Source organism: Papio anubis, chromosome 8, assembly GCF_008728515.1.
Source record: "Papio anubis isolate 15944 chromosome 8, Panubis1.0, whole genome shotgun sequence".
In the NCBI taxonomy this organism is placed as follows: domain Eukaryota; kingdom Metazoa; phylum Chordata; class Mammalia; order Primates; family Cercopithecidae; genus Papio; species Papio anubis.
In genome coordinates this window covers 90,584,631-90,609,208 of record NC_044983.1, presented here as the reverse complement: position 1 = coordinate 90,609,208, position 24,578 = coordinate 90,584,631, and the positions used below count along the sequence as shown (strand labels likewise).

General features: G+C 46.9%; 1 long non-coding RNA gene across 2 annotated transcripts; it reads right to left on the bottom strand.

Annotated features, from left to right (window-relative positions):
- Positions 1 to 2,030: 2,030 nt before the first annotated feature.
- LOC108587302 lies at positions 2,031 to 23,513 on the bottom strand. Of its 2 annotated transcripts, XR_004185885.1 has the most exons (7): positions 13,464 to 23,513; positions 11,346 to 11,842; positions 10,931 to 10,990; positions 9,229 to 10,063; positions 8,884 to 9,046; positions 8,495 to 8,547; positions 2,031 to 7,148 (listed from the first exon to the last, which is right to left on the bottom strand). It is a non-coding gene; the product is annotated as an uncharacterized LOC108587302 (long non-coding RNA). The 2 variants fall into 2 exon arrangements; XR_002523897.2 differs by having other exon boundaries at positions 8,884 to 10,063.
- Positions 23,514 to 24,578: the final 1,065 nt, after the last annotated feature.

Here is a 24,578-nt window from a genome sequence, read left to right as displayed (position 1 = left end):
GCTGCGGCAACAAATTACCACAAACTTGGTGGTTCCTAACCACAGAAATTTATTCTGTCACGGTTCTGGAAGCCAGAAGTCCAAAATTAGCATCACTGAGCCAAAATCAAGGTGTTAGCAGGGCCACACTCCCTCCAAAGCCTCTAGGGGAGAAGCTTCCTTGCCTTTTCCAGCTCCTGGGAACCCTAGGCATTCCTGGATTGGTGGCTGCATCACCCCAATCTCTGTCCCCGTTTTCCCATGGCCATCTTCCCCATGTGTCACAGTTCCCTCTTCTTTCTCTTATAAAGACAGTAGATTCAGGCTGGGTGCGGTGGCTCATGTCTGTAATCCCAATACTTTGGGAGGCTGAGATGGGCACAGGAATTAGAGACCAGCCTGGGCAACATGGTGAAACCCCAACTCTACACAAAATACAAAAATTAGCCAGGCCTGGTGGTGCACACCTGTAGTCCCAGCTGCTCAGGAGGCTAAGGCGGGAGGATCTCTTGAGCTCAGGAGGTGGAGGCTGTGGTGAGCTGAGATGGTGCCACTGCACTCCAGCCTGGGCAACAGAGTGACCATGTCTCAAACAAACAAACAAACCAAAAAAAAGAGACACTAGATTTAGAACCACCCTAAATCCAAGATGATTTCATCTCGAGATTCTTAACTATATCTGCAGAGACCCTTTTTCTTTTCCAGATAAGCTCATATTCACAGTTACTGGGACATATTTGGTGGTGGGGGGGGACACAATTCAACCCACTGGGCCAGCCTTGCACTAAATAAATGTCAGTGGTTAAGTACTTCCTCCCCCCATCCCTTCCCCACGCAAACCTTTCAACACCTAATGCCAGCACACCTCTGCTTTTACCATGGATGGGCCTGCCTTGGTGTCAGTTTTGCCTCATCACAGGCCTCCTCTCCAGCCATGAGGACAGCAGGGGATGTGGAGGGCCAAGAGGGCCAGAAATCCTCCTGCTCCAAAAGGATGATACAATGAGCACCAAACCAGCTCACTCTGTTGAGTGTGCCCAAGTTTGCGCCAGAGTCGGAAGCCAGTGCATGCACGGGGGCCAAGGCCATGGTCAGGTGCCCTTGCCCCATGGACTCATGTAGTCCCCTGTGAGCAGCATGTGCCACCAGAAGCTAAGCCTCTCCTGCTCAAAGGTCACCCACATCACAAAAGGCAGTTGTGGTATACACCAGGCTGCAAAGGCCTGCCCTTCAATCCCCCTCCACCACCTTTTGTGCAATCCGGCCTGCTACCACTCATTTCACTTCTCTGAACCTCACTGTAAAATCAGCCTGGTAGTAATACCTATAGGCTTAAATCCTTTCTGCAGCCAAGCATCAATAAGTAAATGCATTCTTCCTCCAAGGTTCATGGAGCAGGGTAAATGAGTGAGTGTGAAAGCTCCAGGCCCACAGTAGGCATTGCATCAACTTGTCATATGGAATAAAAAGCATTTGACAACACCGCAGGTGTGTCATTCGGTATTCACTGGCTTTGGACACACTCCTTATCTTTAACCTGCACCTGCACACTGGTAACTCCAAAATCTTTATCTGCCTCCTGCGTATCTGACTGCCTGGCCCACCTCCATAGTCAAACGCCTTATCCCCCACCCCTCACCTGCTCCTTCCCCTATCAGCTGGTTCTAAAGGAGTAACACTGCCCGTCCAAACACCTCACTGTCCCATCACCTTCTCCTTCACCCCCAAATCAGTCACCAAGTGCTATTGATTCTTTTTCCTTAATATTCCTCCAACCTCTTTCCACCTCCTTATGTCCACCTTGTCTTCACATGTTTAAGGCCACATCATTTCTCACCTGACATATTGCAACAGCTTCCCTTCTTAGTCCCTTCCCTAACTTATGTTGACAAGACTGACATTTCTAAGATACGGATCTGATCATCTGCCAGGATGGTATAGAGCCTGTGGGCAAAAGCCCAAATTCATCAGCAGGGCTGCTAGGCCCTTGTGACTAGCCCAGCCTACCCCTCCAGCTGAATCTCCCCTCCTCCCCCTAAACCACAGCCACACTGAGCCCCACCCTCCCTCATTTCTGCATGACTTTGCTAAGCTGTTGCCTTTGCCTAGAACATTGTTTTATCCATTCCTCATGATTAATGTTATTGACCCTTATTCAACCTCTAACACTCAGCTCCTTCAGAAGGCCTTCCTCGCCTTCTCTCTCCAGGCTCCTATAGCATCTCGTTCTGTGCTTCACACAACATTTACCAAATTATGTCAGAAATGCCTATTACTTATCTGCCTCACAAGCCACACATCCCTATCCCCTGCCCCAGAATGTGAGCTCTTGGAAGTTAGAGACTGTGTCTCTTCTCTCTATATTTCCACCAAGCATCTGGCCCAGTATCTGTCAATAGTCAGTGCCTTAATAAATGTTTGTTGAAGTCCTGAATGCCAAGGACAGAGCAACAGGATGTGGCAAGATATAGAGCCTGTGGTTGATTTTTATTTAAAAATACCATGTTATACCATGAACAAAATGTGAGCAACATCCTCAATAATGTTTTATTGGAACATACCAAAGTGTTCTTCTTGTGGCCATCTCTTCCAAGAGCTTAACATGAAACTCAACATAGTGAAGGTCTTCTGCTAGGAGACTGGGCTAATGTAGTCCTTCATAGAACTTTCTGGGATCAGCATCAATACATACAAGAATCATTGCTAAAAAAAGTAGTCAAATAGCATACCCTTAGGAAGCCGAGATTTTGATAGGATCTAGATCACTATCAGCTCAAGGTTAAATTTCCTGAGTAGGGCTCAGAGAACACACATCCTGTGTGGTCGGTTAGAGAAGAATCAAGTGTTTTGGATAACAAGTGTACAGGTGGCATGGATACATTCTATTTGGAAGGCTGAGCAGCCTGTTAAAGAGATGAGGCCTGCCCTATCTCCACCTGTAGGTAGGTCACAACCTCCTTTACAGAAACCCTACACTTCAGTTATGCTGGATATTCACTTTCTCTAAATACATCTTGCACCTTTCCTTACCTCTGACATTTTCTGGAAGGCAGCTGAATGCCCTCTCATTCTAATTTTTACTTAGCAAGGCTCTATTTATATGCCAAGGTCCAACTCATTGTGATAGAGTAATGGAGATAATAATACCTGTTATCTGTTTCTTCCACATTAAACTTTTGGCTGGGCACTTGGCCACCTGGCTATCGACTACATTTCCCCATCTCCTTTGTAACTAGATGTGCTAAATGACCAACTTCTGGCCAACAGGATATGTGAGCCATTTCTGGGTCCAGGCCTTAAAACACCTATTGTATATTCCTCCATCCTCTCCACCTAGCCCAGAAGCTGGAACACTAATGTGGCAATGACCAAGTTTTAGCCATACAGATGAGGCCAACACCCTGTGGAACACTGGAGCAAAGTAACAAGATAGAGCAGAACTGAGCCCCCGAATGACCTTGTGGAGCTGAGCTATCCCAGCAGCCTCAACTGCCACCTACATCTGCACGATCACAGGAGAGAGAAATACAATAATATCTTAAGATTGATCTTATATAAATCACTGTGTTTTGGGGGTCTCTGCACTTTAACTTAGTTAATTATACATAATTTCCTCTGGGAAGCTTCCCTAAGAGTTCTGTCTGAAGTCCCAATATGCCTGTTTGGTGCTAATGCTTTCACCACACTCCACGTGGCATCACAGTGACCTCCGTGCATGTTGGTATGTCCCTAATGGACTATAAGATTCCTGAGGGCAAAGGCCACACCAGTTTCATTTTTCATATCCCCCAGAGTAGTTAGCACAGTGTCCTGTGCATGGAAGTCACATTTGTTGAAGAAATGAGAGAATAAACAGTACTTGCCACTCGAATACTCTTTTTAGTGGTGAAACAAAGATAGCAGCAGCAAAGTCAATACACACCATAGTTAAACAGAAACCAGAGAGAAAGCAGCTGGCAAATAAGAGGCCTGGTGTGCTGAACTGGGGATGGTAATTCTCCAAAAATAAATGTATTGTGGCAACAAAGCCTGAGGAGACTTAGGGAAAAACACAGATGGTTACTGCAGCCCTGGATCGGAGCCTTCCTTCCACTCAGTGGCCCTGTGTCCCTCAGAAGACCCAGATGGAGGTGGCCACATGCTCTCAGCACCTGGGTTATCACTTCTGCAGACTGGACAACCACGCTGTGGGCACTTGTCCATAGAGCCAGATCTGGAAATAGAGTTTCTCGGAGGTACCCGGAGAGGGGCACCAACTGTATTCTCCCAGGCCATCCCAGAAAAGTGGAAGAAGAGAGCATTTCACAGACCATCAGTAAAACACTCAACCATAAGGGTGTGGGGCTTGGGGCCAGACTGTCGGGTTTGAACCCCAGCTCTGCCTCTTACCAGCTGAGCAACCTAGGATGAGTGACTTCACCTCTCTAAACCTCCATGTCCTCATAGAAATGATAATACTGCCTAGTCGCGAGGTTGTTGCAGGATTGAGTTTATACATTAAGGCACCCTTTGTTCCCAAAATGGGTATTTTGAGTACAAAATACTCAAAATGGGTATTTTGGGTAACCCTTTGTACAATACAGCAAACAAAATACCAATTTTCCAGGTTTTAAAAAAAGAACTCGAGGCTCAAAAAGATTACATGATTTGCCAGAGGTCTCGGTCAGAGAACAGGCTCCAGGCTCTCCCTCTAAACCATGTGCTAATGGGGAGCTCTGCAGCCTTTACCTGGGTGCTCTCATCCTGGGTCCTGGCCTCAGAAGGGAGCAGCCCCAGGAGGCTGAGAGCTGAGGGTGCTGTAATGCCCCCTCCTGTTTCAGTGGTTTCTCAGGAGTCGAGGGTGAGGAGCCCGACCTCTGCGGGCACCACCTACCTGTCGCCCATCCCCAGCAGGCCCCAAGGAGCTGAAACCTCTGTCAGCCTGGGTCTGGACCAAGAGGATGGGATGGGGCACCAGGAAGATGCCTGGATGTTTGCTGATAAAAACGGATGAAAATATGTGAGGGGACCTGAAAGGCACGGATGACATTGTGAGCAAGTGTTAAAGGATGGGATGTGTGAGGAAGTGTAAAGGAGAACACGGACAAAGTGTGCTTGGGCAGGGCCGGAGCACAGGTGCTTCCTGAGGTGTCCTGGCCCTTCAGCTGAGGTAATAGGAATAAAGCCAGGCTCTGTGTGAGAGACAGCAAGAGACAGAGAGAAGAAGAGACACAGATGTGAGCAGTAGACAGAGAGTCTTGATGTCAAGGAGACATACAGTGAGAAAAGGAAGGATGGAGGGAGAAGAGAGAAAGAAGGGAAGGGGAAGAGAGGGGACGAGACGAAAGAGAGAAACAGAGGAGAAAAGAGAGACAGAGAGCCACCCAGCACCCCCAAAGCTGTGGCTGCCTTCGCCATGTCTGACTTTCAAAGTGCCATCCCCTTTGCCCCCATAAACATACAAAAAGAGAACAGCGGTTTCTCTTCCTGAGGAATGTGCTGGAATGTTCTGATCGCTGGGTGCTGATGGGTATCCTCAGCCTTAGGTCCTGGCTAAGGACTCCACTCCCCACTTTCCTTCCTCTTCCTGACAAGACCCCCTTCTTCTTCCCTGAGCTCTGTTTCTTCCATGAGGTTGAAGAAAAATGCCGTCGTGGTCCCCTGTCTGCTTACTCAGTGTGTCAAGCAGGAGTTCTCGGCTCCAGTGTGCCATGGAGGGCCTTGGGGAGAGGTCACATACCATTCCCATCCCCAGGTGAGAGTCACATAAAAACCAAGATCCAGACCACACCGCATGCCCACCAGGGGTGGAGAGGCCTGGAAGCTCCTCTGTCCCTCAGGGACTCCACCATCTTCCAGGACCCAGCAGACACAGCAGTGACTGCAATCATGGCTCCCCTCTAGCCTGAAAGAGTGCCATCCCTGGAAAGGGCTGGCAGCTCTCTGGCCTGCTATTTCCAGTCCTCACCCCACACCCTCAGCTGCAGGTCTCTGAGGCCCCTGGAGCTTGGCAGCTTCACACTTCACCCCATGAACTTCCTTCCGGGTCCGGCTGGACTCCAGGCCAGGTTCCTCCACTGCCCTTGTGTTGAGTACAGGAGAAACTTGAGCCAACACCTGACCTTGGGTTAGCTCCCTCCTCACATCTGCTTTGGAGATTCCAGTCTCCTCCTGCCCAGGCCTGCCTCTTAGCAGGGCCAGCAGGCTGAGCTGGAGAATTCCTGCACCCCAACAGCTGCATCCCCAGCTCAGTACCTGGACAACATGAATCCACCCCCCTCGTCAATAAGGTTCTTTCAGAGCTGCCAGCTCCCTCTGGAGAAGGCCTTTTCCACCCCTGTTCTTTGAGGCCCACAGCTAATTCTGAGTCTTATTATAACTGTATTCCCAACAGGTGTGACACACAGCACGTGCATAATAAAGATTCCTGGATGGATGACTCAATTTCTGACTCCTGGAATTCTATAGCCCATTTTTTTAAAGTACTCTTTTTGTGTAACTGCAGTGCAGCTCAGCCTTTTCCTACCATTTCTGCCACAGGCACAGGAGCACTGAGGACCCTCCTTGACCTCCTGGATCAGAAAGGCAGAGGAAATGCTGTGCAGAAGTCAAGGTGTCAGTGGGCTGCCCTCCTTCCGGAGGCTCCAGGGGAGAATCTATTCCTCGCCTCTTCCAATTGCTGGTGGCTGCTGGCACACCTTGGCTTGTGGCCACATTACTCCAATCTCGGCCTCCATGGTCACATTGACTTCATTTCTTCTATGTGCATCAAATCTCTCTCTGTTCCCTCTTATAAAAATACATGTGATTGCATTTAGGGCCCATGGATCAGCAATGTCATAAAAGACCCCAGTTCTTTCCCTGTCTCCTCTCTGCCATCTTTGGTGTGTTGACTTGACCCTGAAACTAATTTTCCTTATGGTCACAAGATAGCTGCCACTGTGCCAAATATTACATCCAGTCTCAATGAAGGCCAAAGATGAAATAGAATCATCTCATCCTCGCCTCTGCCTTAAGAATAAGGAAACCTTTCTCAGAAGCCCTCTAGAAGAATGCCCCTTTCGTGCTTCCTTGGCCCTAATGGGTCACATGTCTATTCCTCAGCCAGTCCCTGGCCTTTGGCTTCCATTATGAGGATTCGCACTGTAGAGTGGGAACATCCATACACTTATGTCAAGGAGAACAGATACCTGTTGGGAAGGAGGAAAGAGGGACATGTGTTGGGCAGGCCACCCAGGGACCCTTCAACAGTCTCTGTGACAGCTTCTCTTCCTGCTTCCTCTGCTACTCTGATTGTTGTTTCTTGGTGTCGTCTTTCTCTGAAGGTCTGAATTTTTATTTCCCTGAGTGTTTTATGCCCAGACGTTTTCTGGTCTTACTCCACACGCTCTCCCTGGCAGTCTCATTCACCCCTATCACTTTAATTTCCATGTATAATCAAGTGTTCCTGAATGACAGCAATGGGGATACATTCTGAGAGATGAGTTGTTAGGTGATTTCACTGCTGTGTGAACATCATAGAGTGAATTTACACAGACCTAGATGTTATAGTTTACTACACACTAGGCTTTGTGGTGTAGCCTAGTGTTCCTAGGCTACAAACCTGTACAACATGTTACTGAGCTGAATACTGTAGGCAACTTTAATACAGTGGTAAGTTTTTGTGTATCTAAATGGAGATAAACATAGAAATGGCGCAGCAAAAATATGGTAGCATCATCCTATAGGACCATATGCAGTCTGTCATTGAGCAAAATGTTGTTATGTGGCACATAACTGTATATGTCCCAAAGTCCAAATCTATATCTCCTGCTCTTACTTCTCTTTTGAGCTTTGGTGCCAAATATAAAACTATATGCTTCTGACATAAAGCCCCAAGAGATCCTCAAACTCCATGAGTCTAAAACAGAACTGCCTTTCCCTTCCCAATTTTCTCAAAGTTGTTCTTTTTCTGTCTTGTGTCTGTGGTTTGTGTTAGTGGAATCACCTTCCACTCTTGACTACTCCTTCTACTACATCAAATTAGTCATCAAGCCCTGGGACTCACGCCTGAAATCTCGAACTCATCCATCCTCCTTATCCTCATACTGTGCATAGGTTGGAGCCTCATCACGTCTCTCCTGGTGCATCACAACAGCTTCTCACTGGCCACTCTACACAGCCACCAGAACAATATTTCCAAACCACAGGTCACATTAAGCCCCTCCTTACCCACATCCCCCGGCTTCTGAAAACACCCACTGGACCTTCCATGAGCAGGTCACGTTTTGGCCACACCTTCGCCTCACCCCTTGCCCCCCTCACTCTGCATTCCAACAACAGTGAGCTTCCATAAGACGTCGCCTCTCTGAGCCTTTGTGCATGCTGTTTCCACTGCCTGGTATGCCCTGCAAACTTCTATTCTTCCATTAAAACCTGGCTTAGTCAACACCTCCTCCAGAAAACCTTCCCAGATTCCCCCCTTTTAAGTGAACCAGTGCCTCCTCTGTGCAACAGCTTTTTTCATTCATTCAATAAACATTTCCTGGGTACTTACCATGTGCCAGGCACTGGGTTACAACAAGGAACAAGACTGACACAGTTCCTGCCCTGCAGGAGGGAGAGGAAAAGGAATCACAGGTTTATAAGATTGTCGAACAAGAGCAATTGGCATAATGAAGGGAAGGGCCTCGGGGAAGACTTTCAGGGGCACCTGAAGTACAACTAGGAGCTTATCACAGGAAGGGGAGAAAGGGGTTCAGGCAGAGGGAACAGCAAGTGGCGAGGCCTTGAGGTGGGAAGGAACATGGTACATCTGGGAAATATCAAGATGACAAGTCTGAACCTTGTACACACCTAACTTGTTGGGCTCCTCGTAACGGGTTCACCTGCCCACCCGCCCTACCAGGAGGAAGCCCTAGAGGGTGGGCTTCACATCTGACTCACCTCTGCCTCTTACCAGCCGCAGGACAATGCCTAGGGAGAGCTCAGGACATTTCTGATGAAAGAAGTGAAAATGGATCTAACAAAAGTATCGCTTGTTGTTACGCTCAGGGTTGGGGTCCAGCCCCAGCTGAGGTCCGAAAGGAGTGGGTGGATGAGCAGATAGCTGAAAGAACATTCAGGGGGCTGAAGGCAGGTGAAATGTAATTTTATTCAGGAGCTCTCTCGTCAGCAGCTTACACTAGCTCTTTTACACTGTTCACCTTTATTTTGGCTGCCTGCTCCGGCTCAGCGGTTCCTCTCAGCAGCCAGCTCCCACACACACCTGCGTGGCCAGCTCTCCCTTACCTTCAGGGTCAGCAGCTGAACTCCTTCTCTCTCTGGGTATGAGTAGGCTGAGCTGTGTCCTGGTTCCCCCTGTCCATCTGCAAAGTCGGACAGCTCTGGCTCGCTCTCTCTCTGGGTGCAAGTGCGCCTGTACGGAGTCAGCAGGCCAATTAAGCTTTTACAGACAATAGTGGCATAGGGCCAAGGCATGGCCTTCGCATGTTATGGCTACATGGCTGTGATAACAAGCAGAGCTATATGCCTGCACTCTAAACTCACTGAGTCATGCAGGCCTGGTTATCCACCTCAGCCTATTCTTAACCAAAGCACATCCATATACCTTACACGTGTAAACTGGGAGGCTCTCTGCCCAGGCAAGCTTATCCTCAGGGAAGGGGTTGGGATGGAACTCCCTTTCCCCAACTCATGTTCATGCCAGACTCCCCAGCAGGCATCCGGCCTCATGGGCAGCAGGAGTGACACTGCCACCACCAACCAGCTCCCTTCAGGTTTCCATCCCCTTGGTGAGTGTGGCAGATAGCCACCTCCTGATCCCCACTACCTGTAGCTGCCACCAATACCGAAAAAAGGGAGGGGCACTTTGCTACTGCATCCAGGATTCTGAAATGAGGAGTTGATCCCGGATTATCCAGGTGGCCCTAATAAGGCGGAGGCACACACAGGAGAGGAGAAGGCGATGTGGCCGTGGGGGCAGAGACTGTGACCACAGCCAAGAAACGCTGCAGCTGCCGCAGCCATCAGAGGCTGGCTCCCCTAGAGCCTCCAGAGGGAGCACAGCCTGCCAGCACCTTGATTTCAGCCAGCAATACTGATTGTGGACTTCCGGCCTTCAGAACTGTAAGAGAAAAAATGCATATTGTTATAAGCCACCAGGTTTGCAGTATATGTTACAGGAGCCACAGGAAACTAAGTCAGTGAGTGGCCTCATAGGATTCAACAAACATTTAGCAAGTGCCATACATGGCAGGCACTGTCATAGGTGCCAAGATGCAGCTGTGAACAGGACAGGGCAGGGCATGCCCCGTGGAGCTGCAACCCGGTCAGATTACTTCCTGAAAGAGTGGTGCTTCCAATAATTATGGACGAGCATCACAGGTAAGCAGGAAGCAAAACTGGTAGCTCAAAAAAACCACACAGACCTCCATAAAATAGTGCCAATTCCTGTGCAAATTACATACAAATGCATTTGTTAAGACAGATGTCACCTTCAGAGAAAACACAAGACTATCTAGATCCCAGCTGCACCCCCAGAAAGCCTGAGGGAACAGTACAGGTCAGAGGGAACGGGCAGAGTACCAGACACACTGCCTTTCTTCCCCTTCAGGGGGTTCAGCCTCCTGCAGAGGAGTCAGGTACAGTCATCACCATTGCAGCTGCAGCCCCAGAGAAATGGCCTAACCCCCCAGGGAGGGCCCCTAAAGGAAAGCGCCCTGAAAGAGCGGCTTTCCAATGTTTACACAGAGATTGCATGGAATTTACACCAAACTTCAGGGTGAGGTCATGACCCTGGGCGAAGGCTTGCTTCAGACGAGTCAACACATGTTGGACCTCAGAGACTCCAGCAAACAGCTTGCTTTCCCACAAGTAAGTTGGTCACATCAGGCGGGCAGTGACCTCATGTAATCGCCCAGTGTGGTGTACTCCACAACAACCATCCCAAAGCTGGTTAAGCTCCCCGTACAACCCGGGCATTACCAGATACCTGATGCTGCAAAATATCTGCTGATCTTCTTGGCCACAGGACTCACTCTGTCTGAACAACCTGGGAGGAGGAGTCGGGGTGGGGCAGGGTGAGGGAAGTGGCCAGGACCCTCCTCATGCTGCTTCTGCTCCCTCATCCCATGACCCTGGTGAGCTCCAACCTCCAGGCCAGGCTTAACAACACCCCTTCTTTCCATCTCTTTTGAGGATTAAATGAGACAACAGATGAAAATACACTGAAAAGTGTTAGGTGCTAAACCCAGGCCGAGTGATGCTTTTAACCTGGAACTACTCAGTTGCCTCTGAAAGCAATGAACTCTATGCTGTCTTTGCAGGTACAAAAAGAAATCTTCCACTAAATTGTGTTTTAGTGGCCACAACTATGTGTTAGCTAATTCTTCCACCCTCTCACCTACCTCCAACTGCTCCAGGTGTGCAGCTCTGTGGCAGTTTCAAGACTCGGGTACTGTGTAGTAAAGAATTGACCTTATCCAGAGATGTCCAGCCATTGCCCGAGGTTCCTGGGAGGTACCTCTAAGCCCTGGGGATGTCCTGCCTGATAAGAGTATCTTTGTTTGCTTGGGGAGTCTTGAACCATATTGGACAGCCTAACAGCGTGATTTATGCTGGGGGTTTTCAGCCACAAAGCATCAGCTTGACCTGCAGAAGGGCTGGAGATGAACGGTCAGTCACATAGGGAGTCCACCATGTCTACCTGCCTGAGACCCAGTAAAAGCTCTGTACACAAAGGCTCAGGTGAGCTCCCTGGGGGGCAGTATTCCACGTGTACTGTCACATATCCTGGCCAGGAAAAGTTGGCGCTGCCCATGAGTCTACTGGGAGAGGACAGCTGGAAGCTTCCCTTTTGGGACTTTCTGCTCCATGCGCTTCTTCCTTTGGCCCATTCCTTCCACTGAAATAAAAAATAAGTGTAACAGCTTTCAGTTGGGAAGTCCTCCTGCTGATTTATCAGATCTGAGTGTGATCAGACCTGCTCCCCTCCCACTCTCACCACCCCTCAACAGACAATTGGTGTCAGAAGTGAGGTGATCCTGGGGACAGCCTTGCACTCTGTAACTTCTTAACTCTTTTTGTACCACGGACGCCTCTGGCAGTCTGGTGAAGCTGTGAACTTTTCTGAAGATGATTATTAAATGCACAAAATAAGATATATAGTATTCAAAAAAACCAGTTATGTTGAAATGTATCAAAATATGTGCTTCTTCATTAAGATATTAAATAATAAGTTATAGTAGAGATTTACTATCTACCATAATTTTGAAGTAGCAACGAACAGCCAATATTTCGAGATATCTGCAACAACTATAAAGAGATGCAGATTTAAACCAGGCATGGTGGCTCACGCCTGTAATACCGGCACTTTGGGAGGCCAAGGCAGGCAGATCACTTGAGGTCAGGAGTTTGAGACCAGCCTGGCCAACATGGCAGAACCCAGTCTCTACTAAAAACACAAAAATTAGTCAGGCATGGTCATGGGTACCTGTAATTTCAACTATTCGGGAGGGTGAGGCAGGAGAATCGCTTGAACCCAGGAGGCAGAAGTTACAGTGAGCCGAGATGGCACCACCGCACCACTCCAGCCTGGGTGACAGAGTGAGACTCTGTCTCAAAAAAAAAAAAAAAGATGTAGACGTATATTAGTGTCAGCATCACAGGTGATGTATTTTGTTTCCTATATTCATAATTGAAATTAATTCTAAATTTCAGTTAGAGGTCAGTGGAAATAAAGGTCTAATGTTTTTTTCTCATCCACAGTCACAAACCCCATAAATTCTATCCCTAGACCACCAACGGGTCCAGGAGCACCAGATTAAGAAGCCTAATCTAGGACTTGGATGATTATCTCACCCTTCCTAGCAGCTTAAGTTGAGCTGTCGTTGTCAATGCTGTTTTTAAAGATAATAATTGTAGCTAATCCTCATTGAGCATTTGCTCTATGCCCAGCATAATGAATGTGAAAGTGCCATACACATATGAACCATTATTTTTATGTCATATCACTTAACGAGCTTTCTGATTGAGTTAGGAAAACAAAAGCTATCGATTTCAGCATGCTTAATATGGGTGAGGCACATACCAAGCACTTACAATGCATGCTTTCATTAGGCCTCACAGCAACCTGATGAGGTGGAACTGTCATTCCTCCCATTTTATAGACAAGGAAAGTGAGGCTTTGAGAGTTTAAGCAGCTTACCCAAATGATAAGGCTAGTAATTGGTGGAGCAAAAAATTCAAATCAGGTGTCTGACTCAAGACAGAGCACAGCTCACAAAAGTTAGCAGAATGGCACTCGGCAAACCAGGATGGCCATGGCAGTGCCACTGGATGACCTGACCACAGTGGTCCTGTGTCCAGACAGAAAAGACTGACCACTGAATGGAAATAGAGATAACTCAGCACAAGGTCCTGAACTGCATGGATTAATAAGTCAATGATTACTGAGACTGTGGGGAAGTTTCTGTGCTAATCATTAGTGTTCCAATTCCAGAACCATAGGGGTCACAAAGATTCACCTGCTCAGTGAAGATCTTCCTGGTTTCTCTAATGGTACCCTTGATTGGCACACAAAGGATCCTGTGGGTGCTTCACAGCCTAGCAGCATCCTCAGTATCAGGCCATGTGGTCTTTGCTCTCTCCAAAATCATCATTATCATCATCATCATCATCTCAGAAGGTTCTTACTTGGAATGGACCGCAGATTCTACAGAGCAGCGATTGGCATCCAAGCCCATTCAAGGACCAGGATGCCCTACAAAGGCAAAGGCAGATGGGGAAGGGAGGGCTGAGATAGAGGCAGGGAAAAACAAACCTTACAACAAGACAAAATACAATACAGGAATGGAAATGATGTGGCACCAATGCCACCACTCCCCATTACCACATGCAGTAGCAGAGATGCTACTCATAGTAACACTCATAGGACACTATATAATTTCCCCTTAAATGAGCTCGATGCGGCCTCAGAATCCTTCTCAACACAGCTCTCTAGGTAGCTACAACCAACTGGTTGAACTTGACCTACAGGTTGCAACCTATTTTTCATCGGATCCATGATACCAAAAGGAAAGGAGAAAAGTTATACTCTTGAAACAATGACATAAAACAAGAGTAGCTAACACTTATTGAGCATTTATTCATGCCAATTCCTGTTCTAAGCACTTTACATGTATTACTCACATTTTCTTCTCACTACAACAATCTTATGATGTGAATACTATTATTAGCCCCATTTTCCATAAGAGAAACCTGAGGCACGAATCGGTTGTTCCAAATGAGTTGTTCCATGTCACCTAGTGAGAAGGGAGTAAAGTTAGGTTTTGAATCCAGGTGGTCTGGGTCTAAAACTTGCATATTTAATTAGCCACTATGCTGTACTCATCCTGTCCATGTGCTGGGGGTGTTTTTAGCTATTGATCATTGCAAAAGACAAAGATGAAATGGATTTATAGTTTTGCATCTTGATATAAGCAGAAGTGACATATAACATTCTAAAAGACTGTTCTCTAAAGTTTTCAGAGAGATGCTTTTGTCAGTCAATGCACTTTGCTCTGGTCCTGCTTCTCAATGTGGCCAATCTCTTCACTTTTTACTTCCCCAATGCAGCTCATCTGTATGCCCAGAGCTGGCCATACCAGAGCCCAGCACACAGCATCTACATTGAAGACTCCTGGCTGAGGCAGGGCCTCCCTGCTCTCCCTCCTCACCTTGTCAGGTCCTCCAGTGCCTGTGTATTTTCCCGACCCAACTGCTTGCCTATTTACAGATCCCTGGCACAGTCTAAAATGGCCCAGCTAGACCTGGAAGTCCCCAGAATCCAGGTATTCTGTTAACATCAGGTGTAGAGGAGAACAGAGGCAGAGAAAGCCAGCTCCACCCCTGCCCATCGTGCTGATGGCAACAAGTCAAACCTCCAAGAAAACAAGTTCAGTGCCAGAATCCAAGCACTTAACTCGGCCACCATATTACATCTTTTATAGACAGAACTGAGGGGAGCTTTAGGAGAGGGATACAACCCGTCTCAGCAACAGAAAAAAACCCATACATGCCCTTGTAGGTAGCTGCTCTTGGCAGCAGAAACAGGTGTGTCCTTTGAGATGGCCCCAAGGTCACTTCCAATCCCCCTTAAGGCTCCAAGCTCAGTGACTGCTGGCCAAGGCAGCCAGCAGGTGGCCGTGGCAGAGCGGGTGAGGTACTGTCCACTTTGCCTCCGTTTCCGCTCAGACCAAGAGCACAGCCTCTTCTATGGGTGTAGGGGTAGAAATAAGAACTAGACCAGCAGCTCTGCATGATTAGTACTGGCGGTTCTAGTTATGACCCAGATTGGCATGGGGCCCACTAGGCTCCCACACCCAAATCCTGACAGGGAGTGAAGTAGAAGCAGAGTACGGGCGGGTTGGAGGATCTGGCTGGCTCAGTCCATCAAAACCAAGTCAGCATCAGCCGCCATTTGGAATTAACTCGACTTCCTCTCTTCCTACCACCCATGCAAAAGGCAAATTTTCAGAAACCCTATTTAAAGCTCTCCAAGCACTTTCAATACATTTTGTAGAGTGCTTTGCAGTATATAATATTATTCCTTTTGTATGTAGTATTTTATTTATTCTTATATGAAGTCTGAGAGCATGAGGGCAGATCTCTATGAGGAAGACAGAGTGGAAAAGCCACCAGCACACAGCAAGAAAGATAGCAGAAAAAAAATCCTAACCCAGATCGGACCCACTGCACCAAGCCAACTCCCCGCTGTGCTGATACCTCACAGGTGGTTCATTCATCCTGTAGAAGTTCCTGGGTGTATAAGAAGCAGACGCAGAATTAGACATGGATCTCTGGGATCCCCTCACCCTTCCCTAATTGGCTGCCTGGCCCTTTGCCTCCCTCTTCCCTCACTCCCTCCACCTCCTCCCATCCTGGTAATTACCACTGGAGCAAATAAGTTAGGCCATTAGACACTCACCAACATTTGGTCAGCTTGCACCTAGCACTGGCAAGGCAGGGAGCAGCTGAAATAAGAGGGTTAGGCAACCCTGTCTCTACTGGGATTATAAATGTATAATTCTCTGCACTTATCTCTAGCTTTTTTGTAGAGAAAGCATTTCACAAATAGGTCAGGCTTAGGGTGAGTCAGACAGACAGAAGCCATTCACATCTGCTGAGGTCAAGAAAACCAGGTGGAGAGAAACATTCTCAGCAGTTCTCTGTGGCCAACGTGATCATGGTCATGTGCAATTCTGGTGAACCCCTTGCTTTGGGAAGTTTTCCCGGAAGCTGTCCAGAGGGCTCCAGGCACAGAACTTTGAAAGCACCCCATATTTTTCTTTTTGATGGTAGAATTTGGGATTGGTTCACCAAGCTGCTCAGGTCCAGTCTCAAGAGATGCCCAGGCCCCCAGAGGTCACCAGGTTCATAGGGGTCCTTATTCTTGACGTGCCCTCCACCCTCACTGTGGTGCCCAACCATTCTCCCTGGCACAGAAAAAAAGCAATACAGTAAAATGATGGCATAGTAAGATGTGGGTGTCACTCTTCCCAGAAATGATGCATCCACTTCAATAGAGGACACAGCAGGGATGGGTAAGAACTGGTAACTGGCTTATTGACCATTCTGGGCTCCTGGTTGTATAACTGGGTATTGCCTTTACCTTTCCTCTCTGCCTTTCAGACCTTCCCTCTCGGTTTTCTCCTCCCCAGCTGGGATGATATCTTGATAAGATTCTGAAACATTTTGGTCACTTTCAGATATTAACCAATGATGTTTATTTTTAGATATTAAAATTTCCAGGCCAATCTAAATGAAAACTTGAATCGCTTGGCCCATGCAAGTTTTATTCCCTCTCCTTCATCTTCCCCCGTTTTCTACCTCCATGTCTGACCCAGAGAGCAAAAACCTGCCATGGGGAGGGTCACAGTCTCTTCTTTGTCTCTCCCCACATTTCTACTCCTCCTCACATGTTTACCACCCACTTCAGGCTCTCCAGGTTCAGGGCAGGGAGGAGAGATGGAAAACAAAGGATAAAAGTGTTCTTTAAATAAGTTGGTTGGTTTTCTTCTGTCTTCTGGCTTCGAGTTACCAGATTTTGCCAAAAAAAAAAAAAAATTAAAGGATGTCAAGTTAAATTGGAATGTCAGATAAACAACAAATACTCTTTTAGTATAAGAATGTCGCATGCACTACTTGGGCGTCCTGCGTTTTCTCTGGCAGCACTCCACAGCTGCTGGCTATCTCCAGAGCAGGGCAGGTGGATTCGTTTCTCATGGCTGCTGAATTGTCTCAAACTCAGATGCATAAAATAACACACATTTGTTTTCTTGTAGTTCTGGAGGTCAGAAGTCTGACACAGGTAAGCAGGGCTGCATTCCTTCCAGAGGCTCCAGGGGGTAATCCCTTGCCTTGCTTTTTTCAGCTTCTAGAAGCCACCTGCATTCCTTGGCTTGTAATCCCTTCTCTATCTTTAAAGCCAGCAGCTTAGCATCTTCTCTCCTCTCTGACTTCTGCCTCCATCCTTGTATCTTATAGCAACCTGTGACTCTTATCACAACTCTTCTCTCTTATAGCAACTCTGTGACTGCACTGGGACCACCCAGATCATTCAGGATAATTTTCTCACCTCCAGATCTTTAACTTAAACACATCAGCAAAGTCCCTCTGGTCAGGTAAAACAGTATATTCAGAGGTTCTGGGATTAAAATTTGAATATATTTGGGGGGCTGTTGTTCCATAACTGTCTGGGCAGGCTCTTTCCCTATCCCTCAAGGAGAGGATTTTTGTGGATTTTTGGAGACCTGCTTGCTGGGGATCCCCAGCGTGCCCCATTCTCTGATCTAAGCAGCATGGGCCATACCCTCTCCAGCTGACTGCCTACAATTCCTCAGCTCCTGCTTGTAGGTACCCCCCACCGGGGCTCCTTCTGCTGGGGTCTCCTCTCCTTGGCAGACAGAAATCTTGAGTGGAGTGCTTTCAAGTCCCTGGGGCCTGGATACCACCCAAGGGATCATGTCACCTCGGACCCCAAAGAAACATTCCAGCCCTGGCCCCAACAAATCGTGGACGTGCATGCCACTCCCAAGCGTTTAATGCTCAGATTCGGGAGGGAGCCACAGCGGGGAGCTACAGCAGGGAGTCGACACTCTTTCTCATTAAAGAAGTCTGCTTTGAACAATCTTTAGCCTTTGATTAAATCTAGACTGGAGGTGGATGAAGTGCCAAGACCAGGACTTGCAGGACCAGTTGGAATACTTCTTAGCAAGTTCTGCCTGGATGGTCTAGCACCTGTCTTTAAAATGTGTGTGTTGCAGGAAAAGAGGGGCGTGGCAAGGGAGATTGCCTAAGCTTTGGGTTTCAGCCAGTACCCCCAGACAACTGGAAAACTCTAGCGTATCCCTCTGTACAAAAAAATTAAAGAAAAAAAATCCAAAAGATAAATTTGCAGTAAAGTACAGGTGTTACCTATCCCAGAGGTACTTATGTCTCAGAAAAGGAGAGGGCAATGATTGACTCACATATATGGATTGCTAATGAAAAAACTCCCCACATCAACAATAAATCCTCACAGGAAATGGTGACTCTTTCCCTGCATGCCTATACCTGGCCCTGCCTACCTGAACCAGGCATCAGAATTCTGCAGAGGAGCTGGGCCCTAAAACCCACGTGAGCTGACACAAAGAGCCCAACAACGGCAGGTGGAAGGCAGTATGAATGGTGCTGGGATGGCCCACAGGCTTGGTTTGCATGCCCACTCTTAGTCCATGCAAGCTGCTGCAACCAAATACCATAACACGCTGACTTAAAGACAGCAGAAAAATATTTCTCACAGTTCTGGAGGCTGGGAGATCCAAGATCAAAGCACCGGTAGATTGGGTGTCTGGTGAGGGCCCATTTTCTGGTTCATAGATGGTGCTTCTTGCTGTGCCCCAACATGGTAGAAGGGACTAGGGGTCTCTCTGGGGCTCCTTGGATAAGGGCACTAATCCCATTCAGGAGGGCTCCACTCCGATGATCTAATCACCTCCCAAAGCCCCCACCTCCTAATGCCACCTTGGGAGTTAGGATTTCAGCATATGAATTTTGGGGGGAAACAAGTGTTCAGATCACAGCCCCCACCCTGCAGGTTGGTGGTGGCCGGCTATATTTGGAAGAGTACTAAGGCTGCCTCCTGATGCAGCAAGAAAGAGTGCCACAATCAGTGTACAGCATCTGCCATGGCATGCGGGGCAGAGCAGTGGCTTGAGGCCCTCTGTGGCCACAGAGTCAGTCTTGGGTATGAATCCTGGCTCCCTCAGTTACAATTGCATGACACTGGGGGAGTTGCTTAACCTCTGGGCACCCATTTCTATAAACTGATAAAACCTGTCTATGATACAGGGTTCTAATGAAGTTTGAACAAAGTGATGTTTACAGAGCACCTGGGGCCTAGTTGCACCCAAGAAATGTCATTTCCCTTCTTTCTACATCTAGGATGCCCACATGTCAGCGTTTTGGGGCACCTTTTCTTGGTGGCTATATATTGGTGGTCATAGAAACAAGGAGGAGTACTTACCATTTAAACTCTACATCACACAGATGCTAACCCATCTGTAACTGAGGACAGAGGCATCATTACATTAATCACTAGCCCTTCCCAGGTGTGACAAAATTCCTCTGGCATTGTTTTTTGGGTGTGCCTGCTAGTTGGAATTCTGCAGAGACAGGTTTTCAGCTTCTAAAAGTCAGGTGGTGGTTTTGCTGTGAGATAATATCACCCTGACCATACTACACACACACACACACACACACAATCATACACGCTTCCTGGAGGCCAGGGGGAGGGGAGCAGGAACTGGAGCCCACCCCTCATCCCCCAGGACATCTACACAAAGCATGGCTTCATGGAAATCTTTTCAGCTTACTTAAGAGAAGCCATTTCCACCTGACTTCAGATCAGCCTTTGCCTTCTCTTATTAATATTTGTTTCTAGACTAGGCGGTTCTGTTGCATCTTTTCACTGTATCTTCCAGCAACCCCATGAATTGGGCATTTTATTATACAGATTTGCAGACAGAAAACTGGGGCATAAAGAAGTGCTGATCTGAGGTCACAGTGCCTGCACCGGAGCTGGATCCAGGTCTATACCCCGGGGCCTCTGTTCTCCCCTTGGGAGAGCCACTCAACTATCCACCTACATGTCACCCTGATACAAGTTTGTAAAAAGCTTGAAGTACATCGGTAACTTCTCCCCTCCTAAAGGTGACTGAGAGCTTTGCAAGGTGTCTTTCCCTCCAGCTCAAGCACTTCAAAAAGGCAGAAGGAGAGTTCACTTGCACCCATCTGCTGATATCCCACTGTCATCCACTCGGGCAGGTGGGTCATCACTCACCTAGCTGGTGGGTAGTCTCCCAGCCACAGAGTGAGACCTCCTTTTGCGTCAACAGGCCAGCATGATCCAGGAGGTAGCGGGTGGACAGTGCAGGTATCTGCAGTCCCTCTCCCTGTTCAGGAGAAACAGCAGACACAGCACCCAGGGGATATCTGAAGGTGTGGGCTTGGGCTGCCATCTGCCCTCTCCCTTTATAATTCGGAAGGCCCCAAAAAGGCATCTCCACAAGAGGCAGACAGGAGGGGCTCACGCCTTCAGGGGAGGCAGAATAAAGTGCTGACTCATAGTCAGGTGTGAAGAGAGCTCGAGAGGGGCGCAGGTTGGGGATGCAGCTTTGCAAGCATGGAGGTGCTAATCCCCTGTGCACCACTTGGCCCTCCCAGAGACCCAGAGGAAGGTGACGGATTAAGCTCTATATTAAGCTCCTGAAATAGATCAAACGCTGTCCTGGAGTTTCCAGGCTAAAAGGAGGCCCTGAACCTGAATGGTCACCATAATACCAACAGCTCACAGTTGAACAGCCGTCGACCCTTGCCAGGGTGTTTCATAACACAAGCTCAAGCCAGAAAACTTGGTGAATCTACGTCCTCGGCCTTTGTGCATCTTCTGTACCAGCCCAACAAGCATGTGTTGATTGAATGAGTTCATGGAAATTAATGAGACCCTCACAATGAACCGGAAGATGGTCAGGGTTACAAATTCATGTGTACACATGATAAGCAGGGAAGGAATGATATTTGTTGGAGGCAAGAGTATCAGATTTAGCAAAGAAAACGACAAGATTTCCAGTAAATTTGAATTTCAGGAAAACAGCAAATAATTTTTTTGTTTTTTTAATGTTAGATTTACTGTGCTCTTCTACTGAAACAAATAATTTTTTTAGTATAAGAATGTTCTGTGAATATTTGGGGTATATTTATACTAAAAAGGCCTGTTGTTTATCTAAAATTCAGATGTAACTGGGTGTCCTGCATTTATCTGGTGACCTCACTTGGGGGGTCTACTGTGCATCAGATGCTGTCTGCACATCTCTCCTTCTGTCCTTATACAGCCCTGGGAGGGAGCGAAAGTTAGTTATGTTGACCCGACTATACGGATGAGCAAAAGGATACATTGAGAGGTAACCTGATTTGCTTAAGGTCCCACAGTTCAGAAAGGCTGGGTGGGCACTGGAACCTTGAGCCTCTGATCTCCCTGTCGAGGGCTCCTTCCCCAACCCTTCTTTTTGGTGGGAAGGGGGCTTGTAAACCAAGAAGAGGCTGTGGTTGGCACTGAGTTGTAGGGGATCCCACATCACTATGGACAGGAGCGCAGGTACCTGAGCCAAGTCCACCAGCATTCCTGCACAGGCAGTGGGGCACAGGTCTGAGACCCCTGCCACCACAGTTCACAATGAGTGCCTTTGTACCCAAGTGGTTTAGGGTCCTGTGTGGAATGCCTGGATGCTACACTAATAATAACAACCTCAATAATAATAACAATACAGTGACAACAATAACAATAGGTCATATGTGCCAGGCACATAACTCTTTGTATCCATTACCTGTTCAATCCCCACCACCACCAAAAAACGTTAATCTTAATAGTATTGCTAATAGCTACCATTTGTTAAGTATGACCATGTGCCAGACCTACACTGATATTTTGTGTTATTATCTCACTTAACACAAACAACAATCTTATCAGGGAAGTACCATTATCCATGTCTCAGACGAAGATCAAAGAAGTTAAGAAATGTGCCCAAGATCACACAGCCATCACAAATCAAACCTAGGTCTGCCTCATTCAGAGGCCTATTGCCTTCTGCTTCTCCACCAAACCCTGATGGGATTTCAAAGAGGCCCGTGGAGCTCTTACCAAGGCAGTTTGTCCCTATCGAGGGCAGGGAGATGGAATAAGGCAATGACAGTTCCAGCCTGCTCTTCCACGCCCCTTCACCCAGACCAAGGGATCTGTGTCAAAACACACCTCGCTTCCCCATGGGCAAATCCATTCCGGAGTAAAACTTCAAAATAAGTCTGTGGCCCATAATGCCACTAGTTTGTAAATTCTCACAGGGAGTGCCCCTGCCTCTCCCATGATTGCTGGCCCCCTCCTTACATAAGCCAGGCTAGTGAGGGCCTGTCATGGGTCTCATGGCCACCTTCCCTTTGAGGTCAATTTCCAGCTCCATGCCCTATGGCCTGGTTGGATTAATGAGCAAAATGATATGACCAAGAACCCATAGGTTTCCTGCGAATTAGAAACCAATGTGTCAATCTTCCCAAATTAATTTATGGCTTCATTAATTTCATCTAAAATTCAAATGGGATATTTTTAGTGAAATCTCACAAATTTGGAAGAATAAACAAGAAATGTAGGGAGAAAATAGTATTGATTAGTGACTGGTGCTTCTTCCTTTTAATATGTATTAAATTAAAACTGCAAGTATAAGCAAGTCATAGGCAGACACATTAAAAGAGTAGAATTAAGAATCTAGAATTGTATCTTATACAAAGAACTTGACATATGATAAAGGGTACACTTCAGATCAACAGTGAAGTGATGAATTATTTAACAAAAGGTTGCGAGGAAATGAAAACTTGGAAAAATACTAATTTAAAATACCGTGTCACTTCACAATCAAAACCCTTCCAGGTAATTGTCAAAATGTAAAAAAATAAAAAAAGGGAAGAACTACATAAGCATAAAAGAAACCACAAAGAAAATGATCAATTAATTTAACCACCACCAACTTAAAATTCATACATGGCAAAACCGTAACAGTAACTCAGAATTTGTGTGCTTGGCCAATTATCTCCTCAGGATGCAGTCAGATGACAGGACCCTCTAGGTCAATGAATACACCTATTTCCATGGTAACACATGCTGGCAAGCTGCCCTCCAGAAAGTCTGAGCCAGTTACACCCCCAGCAACAGTTTCTTTGAACCCACTGCTCTCACACCGACCATACCTGATAACTGTGAATCTACCATCACCACCAACCTGGCAGCAAATCATGGACTACATTGTTTTAATCTGTATTCCCTTAATTATGAGTGAGAATGAATATATTTTCATACACTTATTTCTCATTTGTTTTTTTCTTTTATGAACTGTCTCTTTATGTCTTTTGATCACTTTTTAATTAAATAACTTGTCTTTGTCAAATTAATTTGTAAATTTCTTTTGTATTATAGAGATATTAACCCAGTGTCACATGTATGGTTAACTTTTAAACTTTTTTTAGTTCATCGTTTATATTTCAACTTTGTTCATTCCCTTTTCTTTTTTTTTTTTTTTTTTTTTTTGAGATGGAGTCTCGCTCTGCCGCCCAGGCTGGAGCACAGTGGTGCAATCTCAGCCCACTGCAAGCTCTGCCTTCTGGGTTTACGCCATTCTCCTACCTCAGCCTCCCGAGCAGCTGGGACTACAGGTGCCCGCCACCACGCCCAGCTAATTTTTTTGTATTTTTAGTAGAGACGGGGTTTCACTGTGTTAGCCAGGATGGTCTCGATCTCCTGACCTCATGATCTGCCTGCTTCGGCCTCCCAAAGTGCTGGGATTACAGGCGTGAGCCACCACGCCTGGCCTGTTCATTACTCTTAATATGCAAAAGGACTTTTAGAAAATGTTGCTTATGTGAATCCATAAAATACTATTTTATAGTTGCTCTCCATTTGGTATCATGACTTACGCACTTTAAGGCTAAAAATAGTCACCTATATTTTAGCATTTTATGGTTTCATTTTTCATATTTGAATTTTTTATTATTTTCCATTTATTTTGGCATAAAAAATGAGATAAGGATCCAGCTTTATGGTTTTCCTATTAATAAACAGTTGCTCTGGCTGGGAGTGGTGGCTCACACTTGTAATCCCAGCACTTTGGGAGGCCAAGGCAGAAGGATGGCTTGAGCTCAGGAGTTTGAGACCAGCCTGGGCAACATGGCAAAACCTCGTATTTACTAAAAAGACAAAAATTAGCGTGTGCCTGTTGTCCCAGATACTTGGGAGGCAGAGGTGGGAGGATCACTTGAGCCCAGGAGGTCGAGGCTACAATGAGCCAAGCTTATACCACTGCACTCCAGCACAGAGAGAGACCCCGTTTCAAAAACAAAACCAAAAAAGACAGTTACTCCAAACATTTGAGATGCCCCCTCTATCAGATACTAAATTCTTTTATATATATATATATATATTTATATTTATATTTATATGCAAACGTACCCACACATATACATGCATGCTCACACACTCACTCACTCGGATCTTTCTGAACTAATTTGTTCCGTTGACC